Source organism: Arachis ipaensis, chromosome B2 (genome assembly GCF_059453495.1).
Source record: "Arachis ipaensis isolate K30076 ecotype BB chromosome B2, ASM5945349v1, whole genome shotgun sequence".
NCBI lineage: Eukaryota > Viridiplantae > Streptophyta > Magnoliopsida > Fabales > Fabaceae > Arachis > Arachis ipaensis.
The window spans coordinates 113,849,320-113,869,746 of NC_142437.1; the positions used below are offsets into that span (position 1 = coordinate 113,849,320).

Below are 20,427 nucleotides of genomic sequence, written 5' to 3' on the forward strand. Positions count from 1 at the left end.
TAAATTAATGGGTGAAAGGTTTCTACACGTATTTTAATTTGCACATACGTTGACAACAAAGATGTTAGCCCGGGGGTTGTGACTACCATTCGTTTCCCTCAGAACGAGGATTCGAACTCTTGCTTTTTCATTTTGGGACCCAGATAAAAAAGGCCAAAAAAAAATGTTATTGTTGGCCCAACAGACCCAGCTGTTACAGTTGGCCTGTTTAAAAATGCAGATTCTCCATCTTTATCAAGGAAGCAAATTACTTCAACTGGCCAGAGCAGAAAAGTTGCTAACAAATCCTTGCACATGTCCATGAGCAGTACAGTGGGAAAATATTTAATATCTTTAATTATGCATTATGCAGAAAATGGGAGATATGGACATAGTGAGACGAGCATTTAAGACATTCCAGAACAATTACAACCAGCCAAATTATTCTGGTGAAGACAGATCCTTGGTAAAGTGACAGGTATGGAAAATGAGTATGAGCCAAATTATTCTGGACACAAAATTAAAAAAAGCCAACTAAAACCTCAACTAATGCTGCGTTTTCGCTGGCAGCACTAAGAGAGTCACCACCAACACACTATAGAAATCTAGTTACAATAAATCAGAAAAACAGATCACACACTATTGAAATTTGCAACGACCACTTAGCAACACAGACTTTACCGACAAAGACAAAATTTGGCAACACACAAAGTATTCGGGGCGTGTTAATACCCCGCTTAATATCAAGTTCCACGCGTGGGAAATCCGCCCTGCATCTTGCTCGAGGAGCAACGACCGATCACATTCTGTTCGACACCAAAAGGCACATGGTTTAGTTGACAGGTCCGAATTGCTAATACATCGAAATAGAAAATATTGGAGTACATCTCAGGAGAACCCCCGTACCTGGAGCAGCCACCATTCAAACAAGTCCTCATTCGTTGCCCTCGTTGGAGTCGACATACTGCCGTGGCCTTCTTGCGGCGACGGTTCGCTTTGGTGCCTAGAGCAAGGTTGGGATGCATAGAATTGGTGGATGTGTTGGCCCCCAAGGAAGAAGTTCCCCCCACTTCCCCCGCCACAGAACGGAGCACGCCAACAAGGACTACCTCTCCGATTCACCATGGAGGATGTATTCACCGCTGAGCTAGACACGTTATTGAGACAAGATTCGACATGAGGCGAGGTTTGATCTTGCAAGCATGTAGGACGTTTTATATTTTGTTCAAAATATAAGCCACTAGGCAAAAAATGATACCAGTAATTAACTTCAGCAAGTAGGAAACAGCACAGCCTCCCTTGTTCACTTAAAACGAGTTAACATTTCTACCTTAATTTCTTTACTTGTCTCAACATATACCACTGTTCCAATCACGACACAGTTAAATCAAATGACATGCTACCGGGTTACAAGTTAACATGTTCGTGAAACATTGTGTAACAACCCTGATTTTCGAGTATGCGAGATCTTTTCCGAAGGCACGGATTTCTCTGGAAGATTAGTAAAGGGAACACCTCTTCTATATCATCAAGTATCTCAATCCTCATTGTCATTATGTCATCTTTAAGCTAGAACCTCTTCTGAGGCAAGCTCGATAATGCAATCGTGAAGAACCTAGTTTTTGAACCGTATCGGTTGGCATTTTTGATTCTGATTTTCGTAAATAGTCTCTGTTTGACGAACCGGACTCGATTCATGAGAGGAGAGAGATAATAGAATAATATTATCATTATATTAGTATTAGAAGCTTCTTGAATAATATTATAAGGTTACCTGGTCTGTTTTAGTTAAAAACAGGAAATCGGTTTAACCGGGTTCACAGTTTACTGGTGCAGCATAGCACCGGCACTCTCTGATGACTTTAGCAATGCTAAGGCCTCATTATACATATTTTATTCTCATATTAAATATGTTACTAGTGTCTTTTATGCTAGTAGCTTAGAAAATAATTTTTAGAGATGTTTTTACGAGTGTTCCGATACATCTAGTTTTAGTAGTTATACACCTGAGATACTTTAATATTATTTTAATCCACCTCCAAGCCAACCAATCACAACTCACCTTATACCCCCAATACCCCCAAGGCTGCCTCATTTGCTCATTGTGGCCGAAATTGAAAGGAGAGAAAAGAGAGAAAACTTCATGAACACTTAATCTTCAAAGCTTGATTTCTTCTGAGCTAAAACTCAAATCAAAATTCCGATTTCACCAAAATGATCCTCTCTTCTTCCTCTACATAACCATATAACATATCAAGGCTGAAAATAAGGTGAGATGGCTGTCTTCCTCCCTCTTCAATTCGGTTTTCAAGAAAAACCATGCAAAACATGTGTTTTCTTGATGTTTTTCCTTAGGAATCATGCTTAACTTGACTTGAGGGCCAAGAAACGTGAATTTACATTAAGTCTAAGGTTAGAAATCACTTCCTAACATGCTGAGTGAGATTTGGTTAGTTGAGGGTTTTTGGATTTAAAGTTGTTCTTGATGTGATTTAGGAGGAAAAAGTGCTTAAGGACCACCTGAAAGTCTAAACGAATTAGGAGCAGCAAAACCAGGTAGGGTTTGAAGAATTTAATCTTGATTGATTGTATTTGAGTTGTGTGATTATGATATGGTTTGGCTGTGCTTGAAATTGATTGTTTGTATGAGTAATTCTTGTTGAAATTTTGGTGAAAATTTGATGAAATTTGATGAAATTCAAGCTATGAATGTGTGTTCTTGGGGCAGCTGGGAAAACGAAACCCTAGGATTAAATTGGGGTTCAATTTGTGTTTAAATCATGTAGAAAATATGGGGTTTTAGTGGCTGCTAATTTATTATGAATTTTGGTAAAAATCGGTTGCTGAAAAGACTGAAAAACGAGTACAAACAGAGAAAGAATCTGAAGAATTTACGAAGAACACGAAGAACACTTTGAGTGTGGTGAAGAACATTGAAGAACACCTTTTAGATCTTAGAAAGGGCAAGGAAGTAATTATTAAATGAACTAGGGCAACTTAGTTAGTACTTGAGTTGCGACTAGGGCTAGGTATAATATGAAAAGTTAAACTGTTTCAGTATAGACTTAATGAACCTATACTTGGGATAGGCTAACTATTCATACCGAAATTTACATAAGCTTTAAATACATATGTTAAGCAGAGAAATCAAAGCAGAGTAAAGAAACACAGAGAACAGAGTAACCAGAGAAGAATAAAGGGATACAGAGAAAAGAGTAATCAGAGCAAAGTAAAAGTAATGTGATAAAGAGAAATGGTTTGAGTTAAGATGTTGTAAAAGTAAAAGCTGTAGAGTTTGTATAGTATGATTGAACAGAGAAAGAAAGAGGTATTGCATAAGAATGTCAAAGTGATGATGAATAATGAGAATGATAATGAATGATGATAATGAGAATAGTTATGTGATGATTTGTTGCTTGAGGCAACCCAAGAGATATTTATTTGTTGCTTGAGGCAACTCAAGAGATGTGTTTATTCATTTGTTGCATTAAGGCAACTCCAGAGTTATTTGTATGATCATCTGCTGCACTGAGGCGGTCAGATAGATGGTGGTACGACCACTGAGAATGCTTTCCTGGGATACCTTGCTATAATGCTTTGCTGTAAGACAGAGGTTGCTTACAGAAGTATCGAGATGAGTGTGCTCCTGTAAGACAGAGGTTGCTTACAGTGAGTCTGTTGGGCGTATATCGGCTAATAAGTGCCGCCCTGCAAGACAAAGGTTGCTTGCAGTGGGTGTTGCCAACAGGAAAGCCTTATCCAGACAGAGGTTGCTGGGTAACGTCGGGAGCGGGTATGTAACCGACAAATGAGCTCATTACCTGCACTAGGGCTAGACATGCATCATTCTTGTCTGCACATCATTCTCTGTTGCATTCCTTTCTGAGTGTGGTCTATTTCTTTATGTTTGTCTGCTTGCATGCTATTTCTGTGTTTTATTTTTTTGTATTCTTTTGTTTGTGTTCTGCTTTCTGTTGTCTCTACTTTCTCTTTCTATCTTTATTTTCTATTTACTGCTTCGCTATATTATGTTATTTGTCTGCTAATCGACCCCAAATTAATGAACTTAACTAATAACCCCGGCCCTACTAAGAACTCCCCAGTTCTTACCCCTTCTCTCTCCCTTCCCCCTTCAGATGGAAGCAGGAGTACCCTTCCGTAATCTACCGATGACCGTTTCGCAAAGAGGATTCCGCTCTAGGTAGTCTTCTGAGTCTAGGGTGAATCTCTTTATCTGTTTATATGTATATACTATGAGACCAGCCAACGTCTGCACCCTGTTTGTATGCGCACTTTAGCCTAAATCCTGTGAACGAGACTCCTGTTGTATGGCTACCTGATGAGGTATCAGAGAGATGTCATATGGCAATGTCTGATCGTGTAGAGGAATAGTAGATGATGTTCCACCTTCTGATGACGTTCCACCTGACTTGAGTTTTGAAGACTTAGAACGTACTTTCCCTCGCTTTAGTAGTTTAGAGGGACTAGGTGAGTATAGAGTCTAGGCTAGCCTAGGTGCCAGCTTAGGGACCTCTTGAACAGGTCAGGACCTGGGATGTTGTATGTATATATAAGTATATAGTTATTATCTAGCTATATCTAGGGCTGTTCTAACTAACAGTCTATTTTCTAATAAAGGCTGAATCATCGAATGCTGTCAACTACTTGTGATGTATTTATGTGTGGTTGTTTATAACTGTTTTACCTGTTATTATTTGTGAATTGATTATAAGTGATTCTGTTTATTAATTCAAACGTTTTAAAAAAAAAAAATACCTCGCTAACTAACTACACTTTTAACAACGAATCAGGCTCATATAATAAATAATAGATAATAATTAGGATGACAAATTGGTAGCACTCAGTTTCTGGTATGTCCTAGGCGTACTGAAAATTGGGTCGTTACGCATTGCATCCTGAACAATAGTTTAACAAGCACTATCCACCAAGACTGATACACCTAGCCAATTATTACTCTGTTGGGCAAATGCAAGGTTCAAACAACTCCTACTCACAAATAACATCACTGATGGTCTTCTAACCCAGGGAATAACACGCAACATAGTCAAAAGTAAGGAATCTACCAAATTATTTCACTGTAAAACAAGACTAAGGTCTACGGTATGATCTGATCCACGAAACTAATCTCACAATTGCACACAAACGTGCAACCTGAGAAGCAACCCATTGATCTGGGCAAGTTGATGGATAAAATTACCTCATACGCATCGTCGAGCTCTGTCGGAAGCGACGCTGAAGCGGCTGCAGAGCCGTGATGCGAACCGTTGCCACACGTGGGGGAGACCCCATTACCTACCCCAGAAACACCTCGTGCATAGTTCCTGCTGCATGTCCTTTTCGTATGCCCGGAAATGCCACACTTGGTGCAGCAACGTCTCTTCCCTCGGACGTCGGGTTGACTACTTTGGTCGAACTCCTTCGCCCTCTTAGGGGCACCTTTTGTTCTTGCCACAACCGGGTCCTTCATCACGCACCACACCGACATACCTGGCTGACCGTCTGCCCTCTCATAAACTCTATGACATAGCTTCTCTATTAGACTCACAATGCTCTCCCTAGCGAATTCAAAGTCTTTGCCTCCTCAGAACCAAGCTTGTGGCCGAACAAAGTACGACATACCTAAGCATGCGACCCTCATGTCTAGGTCTCGTAGTCAACGGCATCCATCTGGAATCCTTTGCATCCTTACACCATCTTCTCATTATAAGGCTGTCTGATATTTGTTCCAAATCCTCGTATTTCATCACGCAGAATATGTGACTACATGGAATACCCTCACTATTCCACATCGAACAGTTGCACTGAATTTTTTTGTCATCGGGGTCGAACAAAACCTTGTGAATCCTACCAGGGGCGCCCATCCTTGAAAACTTGTAGACAATCGTTGTGCTGATGCTGTCTCTCCCACGAAACAGCAAGGTTGTAACACCCTTGATTTGTTTTTTCACCTCTAAAAACTGCCCGCGTGTACAGTTTTGATGTAAAAAGCTCTATTGAGTTAAGTCAGGTTGTTAACGCGGGGCTATAGTACGTAGAATAGAACTGTGCCGTGACTTCGTTGTTTCGATAATCCTTTACAACGCGATCTAAGCTGTGCACCAGCTCCAAAATGCTATCAGTGGATTTTAGGAACCCCTTTATGTATGCATTAATCCCCTCAAACCTTGCGGTTGTCCTGTATCCCGCACAGAACGTGCCCCGGAGATATGCTGTTGCCCAACTTTCTTTGACCTCGTATGTGCTTTGAACCCAACTATTATTTTGTAGGCCAAGTGACTCCACCGCCGTCTTCCAATATTCCTCGAAGTCATCTACCTTGAAGTTCGCATAGATAGCCTTCTTAAAGACCTTCCGAAATTCGGTATCCTTAACCCTCTGAACACAGTTTTTCTCGAAGTGCCACCCAAACAGCCGGTGCCTAGCTGCCGGGAACACCTCCGCGATGGCTGCGCGCATCGCTTTGTCCCCATCCGTGACAACAACACACGACGTCTTCTCTCCCATTACGTCTACAAGATTTAACAGTAGCCACCGGTAACTACGAACTTCTTTATCCTCCAGGAGTGCAAATCCAAAAATGGTTGTCTGTTTGTGGTGATTTGACTCGGAGAACACTACAAGCAGTTTCTTGTACTTATTAGACCGATACGTCGAATCAAAAGCCAGAACATCTCCAAATAACTGATAGTCCGACATCATCTCACCGTCGACCCAGAAAAGGCACCCCAGCTGATTATCGGCAGTTTGCGTGTAACGTGCGACAGTCGTCATATCGGCGTTCGCCTTTCCCTCCAAGTAACTGACTGTTGCTGCAGCATCGCCATCACTGATTTGGGCCAACCTTTGGCCGTGTACGTAATTATACAAATCACGCTTTGTAAATTGCAGCATTCCATACCCTCCAGATTGACCAGCCATGTAAGCCATTATCTTTGAGATTGGTATCCCAAACTGTTTCATGCTATCAACTTGTGCTTTGTCACCATTACTCATCTTGCGATGGCTAGGCAGGAGGTGGGAAAACATGGCCAGAGCAAGCTCGTGGTTGTGCTCACCGAAGATGGTCCTGACCTTCCACACACTGCGTTGCACATCATAGTAAATCTTCAACTTCGCCTTGCAGTCGGTTCGACTCTCCAACCTCTCCTCCCTAACTCACTCAGGACAGTCATAGTGCTTAGGATGTCTTGTGCCTTGTCGGTGGCAGAAAAAATCTCTCCTGACCAAAACCCCGTCAACACGCCCCACATCGACCTTGCGGACCCCAAAACTCCTTATTCTAGCAAACTCCTTGTACGCAAGATAGGCATCCTCCTCCCCAACAAACTCTCTGCCCAGAAAATCCTCTGCGACAACTGGAAGAATTTTCTCATCATCCCCTATATGACTGGCACCACCTGAGAAATTACCATGTTCATCTTCTCTGCGACCTTTTGGGTCACCTTCCTCACCACCACAGCACTCACCACCTTCATCCTCATCACCATCTTCGTCACTCGCATAATCACGGCCACAATATCCATCGGAGCTGGTTTTCATCCGACTCTATCACTTCGGCTCCAAACATCCCATTGAAATCCATCAGAGTTATCGGTTCATAGTTCTAGCCTGAAAACATGAAAGCGTGCAACAAGTTACGGTCAATCACTCCGCCCATGAAAGTTCTTGTCAAATTATACTACAGATTTTAAAAAGCCAAACAACCATGAACACATACCACTGTAACGGACAACACCCTAACGTCTTATGCAGAATCAACTACATCATAAGCCCGAGACATCCGTTTCCCTCACGAATAGATCTTCCCTTCAAGAACTGTCCTCAAAGATCTTTCTCTATCATGAGTAACATATGCGAAAAAAGGAGCTTCAGATTAAATTTCTGACAAATGAATGAAAATTATTTCGATCATGACAAGGAAATCTCATGCTGAGTTCTAATCCTATTATATTTTCCATGAAATATTACAAACACAACACATCAACCTGAAATACATACATAACCCTAGCATAACAGCCGTGTTACAGATGAACTTTGCAATTGCACTCCTAATCACTACAGCAGCCAATGATTACTAACACCAATTCTCAAGGCTTACATAGTTTCTCAATTGGTAAATTTTAAAAACATTGCCAATGTCATACCTCATCTCAAAGTTACAACACAGGATATTCTGTTTCAACAGACACACAAGTTTTGATTTTTAAATGAGTTCATATTCTGAAAGTATTCAAGAAAATTCCATAATATTTATTGTCGACTTACAAATTAGTATGACAGAAAAATCCATTAGCTGTAGAGAATTTCAGAATCTCTTCTGTATAATAATAACAGTATCTAACTATAAACAGCCAAGCACAACTAAATGATAATGCTGATACTTTTAATAGCTTCCAACTATAACAGCTAAAGATTCCCTTAGGGGCTACGAACAATAAAGAGATGGTGGCGGCAATAGAAATAAAAAGGACACCTCCAAAATCCAATCAGTGAAGAGGTATGATAGACATAAATTGAAAGAATTGCATTGGCGTTGGAGCTTTTTGCAGGTCCCCTACCAGAGTAGTCATAATCGTGTAGCAAGTACGATGTTCGGCTTACTCTGGAAATGAGGAAAGCTTCATTTGATCCAAAGATGTTCCCCAATCCCCAATCACATGCCTAGAACAATAACCATGTCTAATCCCTATTGGACTATTGGTCCAATAAACGAAAATCAGACACCTTCAACTATGTATGGTAATAAGGCCTAAAATAAATTCCCTTGATCCTTTTTTATTTTTCGATCCTGATCGGTGATCCAGAGTCATCAAACATCAAAACATCACAACGCTATAATTCCACTTATGTATGAACCTATACTATAATTTTTTTTTAAAATTTGATAATCCACGGCACAGAAATTTGTCCCTAGCCGAATAGATTCTGAATCTAAATCACAAAATCTAAACTCCAAATTCCCTTTTCGGCGTTCTCTCCATGCAAACATGGCCCCAACTGTATCCTTAAGCTACAATTAAAGTACAAAACCCACAGTAGTAAAACCACTCACATTAAACACAAATTTACAAATAAATTCAAATAAAGGAAAGAAAATACTACACACCTGACTTTGAACTGTATCAGTATCTGCGAGAACCGAATTCCGCGGGAAAATGACAATCTTCAGAGAAAAATTGAGATCTGACAGGAAAAATAAAAGGAGAAAGTGCGGATTCTGTGATACGTTGTTTCAGCGGCAGAGTTTTGATTCCTTGAAGAAAACGGCTGCGTCCGTGACACGGCGCCCAGACCTACGCAACTGCCGCCGGCAATGACCACTCTTCGAATCAGGGAAGCAGACGCGACAGCCGCGTTTGCTACGGCCAAAGTGGGTGCAGACTGTTTCCTTTTCCCACATTAACTCATAAATATTCTTTTTTGGAAATTGACCCACAAGTTTTTTTTTCAAAGCCCACAGCCACAATGACTCACCCATCAAATCCAGTCCTGATTCCATATCTCTCCTTAATGAATAGTATCGGCTAGGCTCACCCATAGTAAGCCTTCTAAGCCTACATCAAATCCCACACCCTCAATGCCTTTTCCATTATAAACCAACCATCACACGTGTCCTCCTCCAGGCACAAAAAACAAATTCTCTGTACGCCTTTCATTGTCTACCTATGCTTTTCCTTTTTATTATATCTCCACGGCGTTGTTGAATAAAAAGAATTAGGATGCCTTCTTGAGAGCAAGATAAAATAAGAGAATAAAATACAAATAATAAAAACACAAAAATTAATATTTTTATATTTTATTTAATAATAAATTAAAATAAAATATAAAAATTTTATTTATTTTTATTTGAAAAAATTGAGAATAAAAATATCATAATAAAAAATATAATTATAAAAATTAATAAAAATAATAAAAAATAAAAAATAAGTTGTGTCTCTTGTTAATATTTTTGTCTTTTTTGTCAAAATAGACATAAAATACATTAATTCAATATCTCTGACATAATATTTCTATTCATATATCATCTGTTAACCACGATTTTGTGTCTCTATATGACTATATTCATATTTTAGTTTCTCGAAACAAACACAGTCTAGTAGAATATTAGAAGGAAAAATATAGAGGAACAATGTATATAATGAACAACGTGAACAACGATTTAAAAAAAAGAGGATAAATTTGAAATAAAAAAAATCACATTCTTAATTAATTAAATAATTATTATCAGATTTTAAAATTTGAAAACATTAGGATTAGCACCTAAACCACTATGTACGATTACACATTCACGTATTATACGTTTTGCACCCCACATCCACCCTCAACGGCGTCGGTCTCTCCCGCAACCGTCATCGTCGTCGCCGCAAAGGTCTTGACACTGCCGCCCCGCTTACTGTTGCAACAGGTTCTCTTCCAACCCAGGTAGTGACGCCGTTTTGCACCCCTCACAGACGTCGATATCTTCCACCTCCGCCGACTATTTCTCACCGGATGGTGCCATATCGCGATGGAAATTCATGGTGTCGTGGCAGTACTAACATTTCCTCGATAAGACCATTCCACACATGCTCCGCCGCTGGATTGGTTCCTTGATCATCACTTGTATCTACGTTCTGCGCGTATACTTGATCCAAGGCTTCTACATCGTCTCCTACGGTCTCGGAATCTACATGTTCAACCTCATCATCGGCTTCCTTTCCCCTCGGTTGATCCAGAAATTCAAGAACTCTACGACGATACCACTCTCCCCACGGGGGGCTTCGATGAGTTTTGTCCTTTCGTTTGCCGTCTCCTTGAGTTTAAGTTTTGGTATTCAATCATGGCTAGTTCAGGATGATTATTTTAGTAGGTATGCAGATGGTTATTTTAATTCTTATATGGATAGTTATTTGATTGGATTGAGTTTAGTTATATACAATTAAAATATGCTAGATGCTCAATTTTGCTAGATATACGGATAATTATTTTCACTCTTAAGTGGATGGTTATTTTCATTAGGGGTGAGCAGCGCTAGTGACGGTGTATAGCAAGCCAAGCAGTGACGGTGAGGAGGAGCCCGGCAGTGTTGTTCGTTTCTGGTTTGGAGGAGAGAAATGCCGATGAGAGTCATTGTTGACGAACCAGCGGCGGTGAGGAGGATACGATCCTGTGGGTGACGATGGGGGCTGGTTGGAGATCCGGCGGCAACAGAAGAGGGTTTGTGAGAAAAGCTGGTGCTGTAAAACCCGCGAATTTATAAATAATTAGCCAATAAATTAATTATTAATTTAAGAAATTAGAAAATAGAATCTTATAGTTTAATGAGGTAGAATTAATTAAAATATGAATTTTGACACTAATTTTAAAGAATTTGGTCCAAAATTAGACCGAACCAGACAAACCGGACACAAAACGGGCCCAAAGACCTATCTAATCCACTTAATTAAATGAGCTTCAGCTGATTCCTTCCTCATGCATGCTGAAACGCTGAACAAGTTCAGCGAAAAGGGGAAGAACGAAAGAAGAAAGCACAAACCCTTGAAATCAATTCAAATTCCCATAACTTCCTACTCCGAGCTTCGATCGCTGTATCGTTTGCGGCCACGCGACCGCAGCATTGAGCTCTACAAAGTCCAGTACTTGATTAGGTAAGAAAGTCCCATCTTTTTTTCAATTTCTCCTTCCCAATTTCGAAATTCAATGAGTAATTGGGTTCAATTTTGTGTAATTTCGGTGTTTAGATTCGAATTAACTTGTGGGTAATGTCGGATCTAGCTTGCTTGAGCTGTGGGTCAGGTAAGTACCCTCAAAACCTTTGTGTAATATTGAATTAGTGAACTCTATATTGATTATAGTGATAATTATGATGTTAGATTGAAATTGGTACGTTGTTGAATGGAGTCAATTTGAGAAATTGGAAGCTAGAAGGTTAACCATGGAGGCTGGGTTTGTTGGTGAGGGGCTGGAGTGGTAGAGCTTGTGGTGCGGTGAACGTTTGAGGTGTTCTGGGATTAACGGAGAATCTGCCAAGGTATGGTTTCGCTTTCTCGTAACTAAAATATAATGTGTCGTGAAAACTTAGGCTAGTTAACCATAAGATAGGATTGAAATATCAAAGTTGTTGATGATTGAGATTGGTTGATATGCATAATAATTAGTGAATTTGAGATTGTTGTTGATGCCATGTTGGTTGTGATGTTGATATTGTATTTGATAAAGATAATTGATTATGTATATTGAAATATTGTTTGAACTTGAATTATTGAATTGAGATTGATGGAAGAGGAGAATCGATAGGTTGAAGGATGAATAAGGAGTATTGAAATATGATTTGGGAGGGTTTGATGCTGATACTGTAAGGTTTGGTTTGGTTTTGAAAGGTTTAAAATTGGTATGTTTTGAAAGTTGAGGTTTGGAATGTTAATGAAATTTTTTATTTTTGACCAATTTCAATAAGCCACAACTTGGCCTCCAAACCTTTGATTTTTATCAAACTTATCCAGAATGAAAATTTGGCCCGAGAGGTTTACACTGTTCGAAGAACGAATAAAAAATGTTTTAAAATGAAAAAGTTATGTGCATCGAAAGTTCGGTGTGTAAAATTGAAATTCTGTAGCACTTACAATTTTGGTCACCCTGCATAACTCGCGTACGCGAGCCTCACATGCGGGGCGGGCATTCTGTTCGGGTTAGATATCCTACATACGCGAGAGAATGCGTACGCGGGCAGAGGGATGGGTACGCGGACCCCTGTTTTTTCAAAACATGACTTTTTGTTTTTAAAAGCATTCCTCCAACTTTCAAAACCTGGTAGCTCTTGTTTAAAGCCTGGTAGGTGAATTTTTGGGTAGTGAAGTATGATTAGGGCTGTGAGGAAGATAACTTGTCGATGAAGAAAGAGGTAAAGTAGATGATGTTGAATAAGGAAGTGTTGTAATGTTATATATGCTGTGAGCGGTGGCTAAATTCATGATGTATAATGATATAATAATTAATGAATGAATGTATATTTGTGATACCTGGGCAGTAGCAAGGATTGTGGTTCGTCCCGCTTGCTCCGGGTCAATGCTTGAGATTTGATAATAATGATGATTGTTTTAGACTGAATGAATGTATGTTTGAGATACCTGGGCAGTAGCAAGGATTGTGGTTCGTCTCGCTTGCTACAGGTCAGTGATTGTGATGCCTGAGTAGTAGCAACAGTAGTGGATTATTTCACTTGCTCCAGGTTGAGCTTTTAAACACCCGCCTGGGTAGTAGCAATAGTAGTGATTTAATTCCACTTGCTCTGGGTTAAGCGGGTAGTAGTAAGAGGGTTGTAACTCAGACCCACTTGCTCCGCAATGGGTGTTTCTGTCCATGGTTAACTACTAGGACATGTCGGATTTGGCTATATAACCGACAGATGATATCATCAGCCATAGGATAGGCATACAACATATGCATATATTTATTTTGTATGGTTGTGCATTAATTGGACTTGTCTATGTGATTATTATGCCTACTTGCTAAAGTTGCTACCTGCTGTAATTATATTCTACTTGTGTTTGCTTTGTCTATATTTTGTTTGTCTGTGCTATGGAGTTCTGGAGGAACGGAGGAAGGTGAGAAGCTAAAGGATCAAGTTAGGTTTGAGTTATAATTTTGAACCCTTAGCTACCCCACCTTGTTTATGGCTTATTTATGGTTGTAAAGAATAGTTTTAAGTTTGTAATCTATTGACGGAAGTTCTAGGATCGCCTCTGGCTTTCCCGGGACCTTATATGTTAGTTATGTGGGCACTGTTACCATGCTGAGAACCTTTGGCTCTCACCCCATACATATTTTGTGGTTTTCAGATGCAAGACGTGAGACACCTCGATGAGGCATACTGGGAGCTTCTGAATGCGAAGGACTTTTGTGCTTTTGGGACTTTAGTTTGGTTTTTGATGTATATACAGATACTCTTATATCTCCACTATATATGTATATTATGCTTTATCCCTCTTAGAGGTTGATTTGGAGAAACAGGTTTTGTAAACTGTATTTTAGGGCTCTTTTGGGATTCTCATGTATTTATGTATATATATGTATATATGCTCTGGCTGATTTTAACTTCGCGAGACGGGTCAGAAGCCTTGTTATCTGTATTTTTGGAACTCTTCTCCTATATATATGTCACTTTGCTCTTATCTCATTTGGTTTACGTTTATTGCTTACGCTTTTCTGTTTAACGCTTTTGTTTTAACTCTTTTTCAAAAGGCTCCTAGATAAAACCCTTTTTCACCTATATTTTTAGAGGTCGTAATACTTTATTATCTCGAATTTATGACTTAAGTATAAGACTTTGTGTGGTAGGGTGTTACAGGTGCTTTGGTAAATTAGAGTATAATAAATGGTTAAAATTTTTGAATTATTGAATGAGATTTTTTTGTTGAGTAATTTGGGTGAAGTGTTTTTTTTTAAATTTGATTGGACCAAATTTTTAGACTATTATTCACGTTGTTTATATTTTTCGTTGTTTATCTAGCGGAATCGATATTAAAATAAGGAGGCCACTTTGATAAACATATTAAAAATATCTTTTTTTAAAGACAGTATACGTGTCACATTACTATTGGACGAAATATTAAACCGGTCAATAAAATATTTTGAATAAACCAAAATAAAATCGATTTATTATAATTATCAGATCCGATTCAATCCGATCGGTTTACATAATCTGAACCAAATCATATTTAAATTTTTTATGAAAATGACAAATATATCCTTAATTTTTATTTGACAGACATTTAAATCTATAAAAATATAAAATTACAATTAAGTCCTTAAAAAAATAAAACCTAACCCTAAATTCTTGCTAACCCAAACCCAAGCCCAAGCCAATGCAAACCCAATCTCAATGGCTCACCAATCTCTCAATCTAACCTCAAAAAAGCCCTACCCTTTCACTACCCACCCCACCCAGTAAGAACTTCATTCTCGTTCTCCTCTCTTGGTAGCAATCTAATGAAAGCTAGAAATCAATTTCATAAGAGCTTCATTCATATAGCGCGTTATCCTCTCCTTTTTCTCGCGAAGTCAATTGTGTGAGGGCGCAAACCACTTTTTTGGAATCCTCACCGCCGTGGTGCTCCCCCTCCGTCAATTCCAGTAGTCTCGTCATCCCCATTGTTGTATCCATCACTGAGCCACTTCCCCGCCCTTCCTCCATGATTACGCGCACCACTTCATTAGGTTTGCTAATCCCTCTTTCAATTTGGTTGAGTTTTCTTCTTGGTTTCACTTTTCAGTTTAGCTCAGATTGATGTTTTTCTTCTTGATTGGGTATATATAGTCAAGAATCAGATTTGGGATTTGTTTTCTACCTCGCACGAACAGAAAAGGAGCAGAAACAAGAAACACACCTCCGCGCTAGAATCGTTGCCGACGTTCCCCTCTACCCGTCAGTACCGGTTGCATTGTGCTTCCCTTGCCAGTGGGTCCATCGCCGATTTGCTCCCTCCTTCCTCTGGTTCTATTCTTAGGTCTGCTTAGCTTCTTGGTTCAGATTACTGGTATGTAAAAAATTCCTCCTTCAATTTTGTTGTGTTTTCTTTTTTGTTTCAGAATTGAAATTGGTTCCCACTAATGTTTTTCTTGTTGGTTCGGTTTCGATTTTAGTTAATGTGTTTGGTTTGTCTAAAAATCTCCTTTTCAATTTGGGGAACATTTCTTTTTCATTTCAGATTTCAATTTGGTTCACATCATGATTTTTCTTCTTGATTTGGTTTCAATTTTTGGGGGTTTGTTTTCGTTCTTGCCAAGAACACAGGACAAAAGGGGGTGAAGTAAAGGAAAGGCCTGCAAGACGCATCGATACCGCTGTGAAGAGTTGTCGCCGCAACGCGCTGCACCTCCATTCTGGGTTTTTCCTATCTGGTACGTGTATATTATTTGTTGCTGCCGTCTTTACCTATTTCAATTTAGGGTAGAATCAGCTTTTTCCAATTTGGATTCATACTAAAGATGTTATGCATTGTTGATTAATTTGTGGAAATAGTATTACTATATGTTAATAATAATTTAGATTTACATGTATGCATCTTAATATGTTTTGGATTGGTGTTTTGTATTTTTTCGGGAGGAATTTAGTGGATGTTGAGGGGTAGAGAATGATATGTGTGGTGAGTTGTGAATGTATCTATTGCCTATGTATGACTTTATACTCTTTTGGTGATTGAAATTTGAGTAGTGCTAGGGAGCCAATGGCCTAAGTGTACAATGTGTACAATGGGCTAAATCTTTGGTTTATGAATCAAATGAACATCACCTATACTATGCACAATAACCATCCGGATACCAGGGATACCCATCCGGATACCAAGGATAATAAACATCTCATGTTATAAAAAGCTAATTTTGGGTTCACCAAGGTTCGAACCCTTGACCTTTTGGATCTGGAATTCTTATACCATGTCCTGAAACCACTCATCCCAAAAACGTAACTTGACAGGACAATGTAACACTAATAATAATATCTCTAATACTTTCCAAACCTTCATTGTACACATTGTACGCTTAGGTCATTGGCTCCCTATACTTTCTCTTGAAATTTTGTTCTTTTATACAATTTAGTATTCTGTTTTTACTGTTTTAATTGTGTGCTGGATATAGGGCTTGTGTGTGGTTAATAAATAATAGCTGGTCTTGCAAATGTTTATGCATCCTGCCATATGCTAAATACTTTAGTTAGTTTATGAGAGGTCCTACAGAAAGTTTCTTTTCCACATAATTTAACATGTTGTGGAATGCTATTTTGGTTCCTGTGCTGTATTTAGATTATTGCAATGAATTTTTTATACTTTTTTTGAGAATGTTTAAATCTTCATTTTAATATGCTAAATCACTGATAACAAATCTCTATTATCCAAGTTTTAATCATATTATGCAAGTAAAATACAATGATATTAGAGTTAAAGATGCTAAAGTACCCGACCACCTCCATTTTTGCTAAAGAGTGATCAAATTTAACATACCCTGGGTGGTAATAATCATTGTGTGAATTTACCATGTGTAATGTGGATATGACTATGAGAATTTGGAGCTACTAGAACCTTTGATGTTTATGAATAGGCCCAAACCTCAAAGTTCTTGCAAATTTATGATATAAGTATTTGGACTAGAATACCTCATGTTTAAGAATACAACATGCATGCATCTCGAAGAAGAGGGAGGTGACAGGTGTAATTTTGTAATGTTATGTTGCTACATTAGTTATTAGTTCCTGATTTGCATGCTATAGCAACTTCTTTTGCGTAAATTTACTTGGCCTTTTGTAATAAATTGTCTGTTAATTTTCAGCAGAATATTGCCGAAGCAGGAGAGAAGAAAATAGGAATGCAATCAAGTGGTACTAAAGAAGATAACATATTCTCCCTTACAAAGCAACTTTCTCTAAATTCCTTTGGCAAAAACAAGTCTTCAAATAGCTAGATTATTACAATAACAAAAGCTAGTTTCTTATTTATTTCTTCATTTTTGGTGTCATATTCCCTTGTTCAATGTTCACGAGTATCTCTGTGATTTTGTCTAATTAAATTGTGTTATACCTATGATCATATTAACATTATTATGTGCATGATTTGCCTCCTTTTGCGATTGGCCTTAGCACTTTCTAAAGCTAGTGAAGCTTTTGTGGATAATAATAATAATAATAATAATAATAATAATAATAATAATAATAATAATAAATTTTCTTTTAATTGGACGACTACAAGAGAAAACAAATTATGTAAAGTACCTAAATGCTACCTTTTCTTTCATTTCCCCTTTTATAAAGCAAAATTATGTAAAAGTCTCACCAAATGAGTTGTTCTCGTGACAACAACATCCAAGAAGGTTTGAAATGAGTCATCCAGCAAGTGTTCCTGTTAGAACCCTGTTGAGCCATATTTAAAACAATAATGTGTCAATGTTAGGAACTATATCATACAAGTTAGGCGCATAATTCACGTGACAATGTCATTTTATTAACAACAACAATTTGAGCTATAAAATATAAAATATATTTGAACCTAAATAACTGAAAAATACTTCTTACCTACCATCTATTCCCATCTGTCAAGAAATTTGAAAATCACAATTGTCTTCTATTCCTGCTAGAATGAAAACCACTTTAAGTGACCCTGAATTTTTTATGGCATGACTATGACGTTCCATCAAGATGAACTCATGAACGAAATGGTCACACACAGCTTCAGTATATTTTCTACTGACCCTCTAAGATAATTCAAATCTATACATTTATTATATATTATCCAAAATATTGTATAACTATGTTTCAATTCAATTATGTGCCTAGCACAACTAGCCAAATTTAATTGCAACTTGAAGAGAGGATGCAAGTGAGAAGAGCAAAAAATAGGATCCATGAGGTTGATGAAAAAGACAAGAAAGCCATAGACATAGCATTGATTAGTATATATTCAGAGTAACTTAATATTACATAAGATAAATTAAATTCTATGAATCCATAGGAGATGATTTCACGTGGCTTTGTTAAATTCAATTGGGTCAGTTAGACTAGTTATAATATCTTTAAATTTAACATTTTATACGAAAAATATTTTAGTTTAATAATTTAAACCAATCAAACATTTTCATTAAACAAAAAAAAATCAGTCATTTTTAATGTAAGAATCTTTTTCTTATCTAATGTACTGGTGATCTGATTTTGTTAGTGTATATATCAATTTTGTATTGTTTTACTTAAATCATGGATTATTAATTGAGATCTTTAATTACTTTTTTTTCTTTGAATGATGATCAATCTTTAAAAATGAAATCACATAGTTTTTATGTCAAATTTTCCTTTCCTTTTTCTAATGATATCATCAATTTTAACTATATATGAAATGCAAGATATATATAACTTTTCTTTATAAAAATGACCAACATCCGACTACAAGTGAAAATTTTTATTTTAATGTAAGTATAAAATTTTTCGAAAATGTTTGGTAACCAAAGAAAATTAGCCAAAAATAGCCATAACTTGCCTTATTTAGCATTTATTAATTGTTGCGACAATTAATGAATGCTAAATCAGGTAATTTTTAAGATTAAAAAAATTATTGATTAATGCAATAATGAAGATCTAAGAATAAAATCATATCATATCTAATACATTAGGAAACAAAATATCGGTATAACTATGTAAATTACATTAATCACGAGATTTTGAAGCATAAATAAAATTTAAAATATTATTCTATTCTCAAAATTCAATCTAAATACTATGTTTAATAACTTAATTCACTTAATTAGAGTATATTCATTAGAATTATTTTTGTAACAATAGGTAATGAAAATAAATTTATTCAGGATCAAGTTTAAAATAAAATAATAACAATTAATGTGAATTTAATCAAGTATTAAAATAAAATAATGATAAACTATTGTTGTATTAATATAGTGACATCATAAATTTGATTTGTTTATAGATTTATAACTGAGTCAAGGAAGAACGATAGCCAACTCAAACTTACTTCTTTAACAGTTTGATAAGTTAAAGTGATGATATTGATGGCAGATTTCGAACTTTAATTTGAACTTATATATTAATGTGAATTTAATATGGTACTGAAAGAAAATTAAGATCTTTTTTATGACATAAAAGATAGCCAAAGTAAGAAAAAGAGAAAACAAAAAATTCAATATCTAGGACGAAGACAGGGAGACTGAGACTCGATATCATGTTTGTTAGTACTAGTATCTGTTCCCAAAATTTTAGAAGTACCTCCCAAAAGTGGGGACAGGAGACTGAAATTTGGTGGGACGAAGACTAAAATTTTAATAACATTTTACACCTAAAATATCATCATTTCAATTAATTAATTTCAAGTTTACTCTGTGTACAAATTAAATTAAAGCTTTATTCTTATTTTATATAGTCTCTGTCTTCCACTTTACACCAAATACAATATTGAGACTTTATCTTCAGTGATGTGCAGTCTTCTCTAGCTGTTTTCCGAATCTAACTCTTCATATCCTAGGCTAGCTACAGCAGTTATGGCATCCGCTTTTGGGACTATAAGCTAAGTAAGGTAGTTTACTCCAGGCTTTTTAGTTTGTAGCTAGGTTGTTTTTTCTTCCAGCTATTCTTCTTCTCTTATGGGTTTCAATCTCGGTCTTTCAGTCTCTGCCTCTCAATCTTAGTCTCTCAGTCTCTGTCGCTCTTCCAAACGCTACCTAACATAAGCGCTGACGAAAACAATGGTGAATATTATCTTATCCGCACTGTCATCGCATCGGATAAGATCCACACTCTAAAAGGATCGGTGTAGTTGTAGGATGCGATAAATTTTTTGTTGGTCTAGGATGGATACCAATCTAGAAAGACTATTTTATCAATACTCTAAAAATATATTTGTTTCTTGAATATGATAGAAAAATAGAAAAAAAATAGGTTTAAAAGAAAGAAATAAATAA

General features: G+C 37.2%; 1 protein-coding gene and 1 pseudogene across 2 annotated transcripts in view; both read right to left on the minus strand.

Moving 5' to 3' along the window:
• The window catches only part of LOC107625872 (probably inactive receptor-like protein kinase At5g41680), a 71,367-nt gene that overhangs the window by 12,170 nt on the left and 38,770 nt on the right, over positions 1-20,427 (minus strand). The window lies entirely within an intron of this gene.
• On the minus strand, positions 5,096-7,582 carry LOC148575279 (protein FAR1-RELATED SEQUENCE 5-like; annotated as a pseudogene).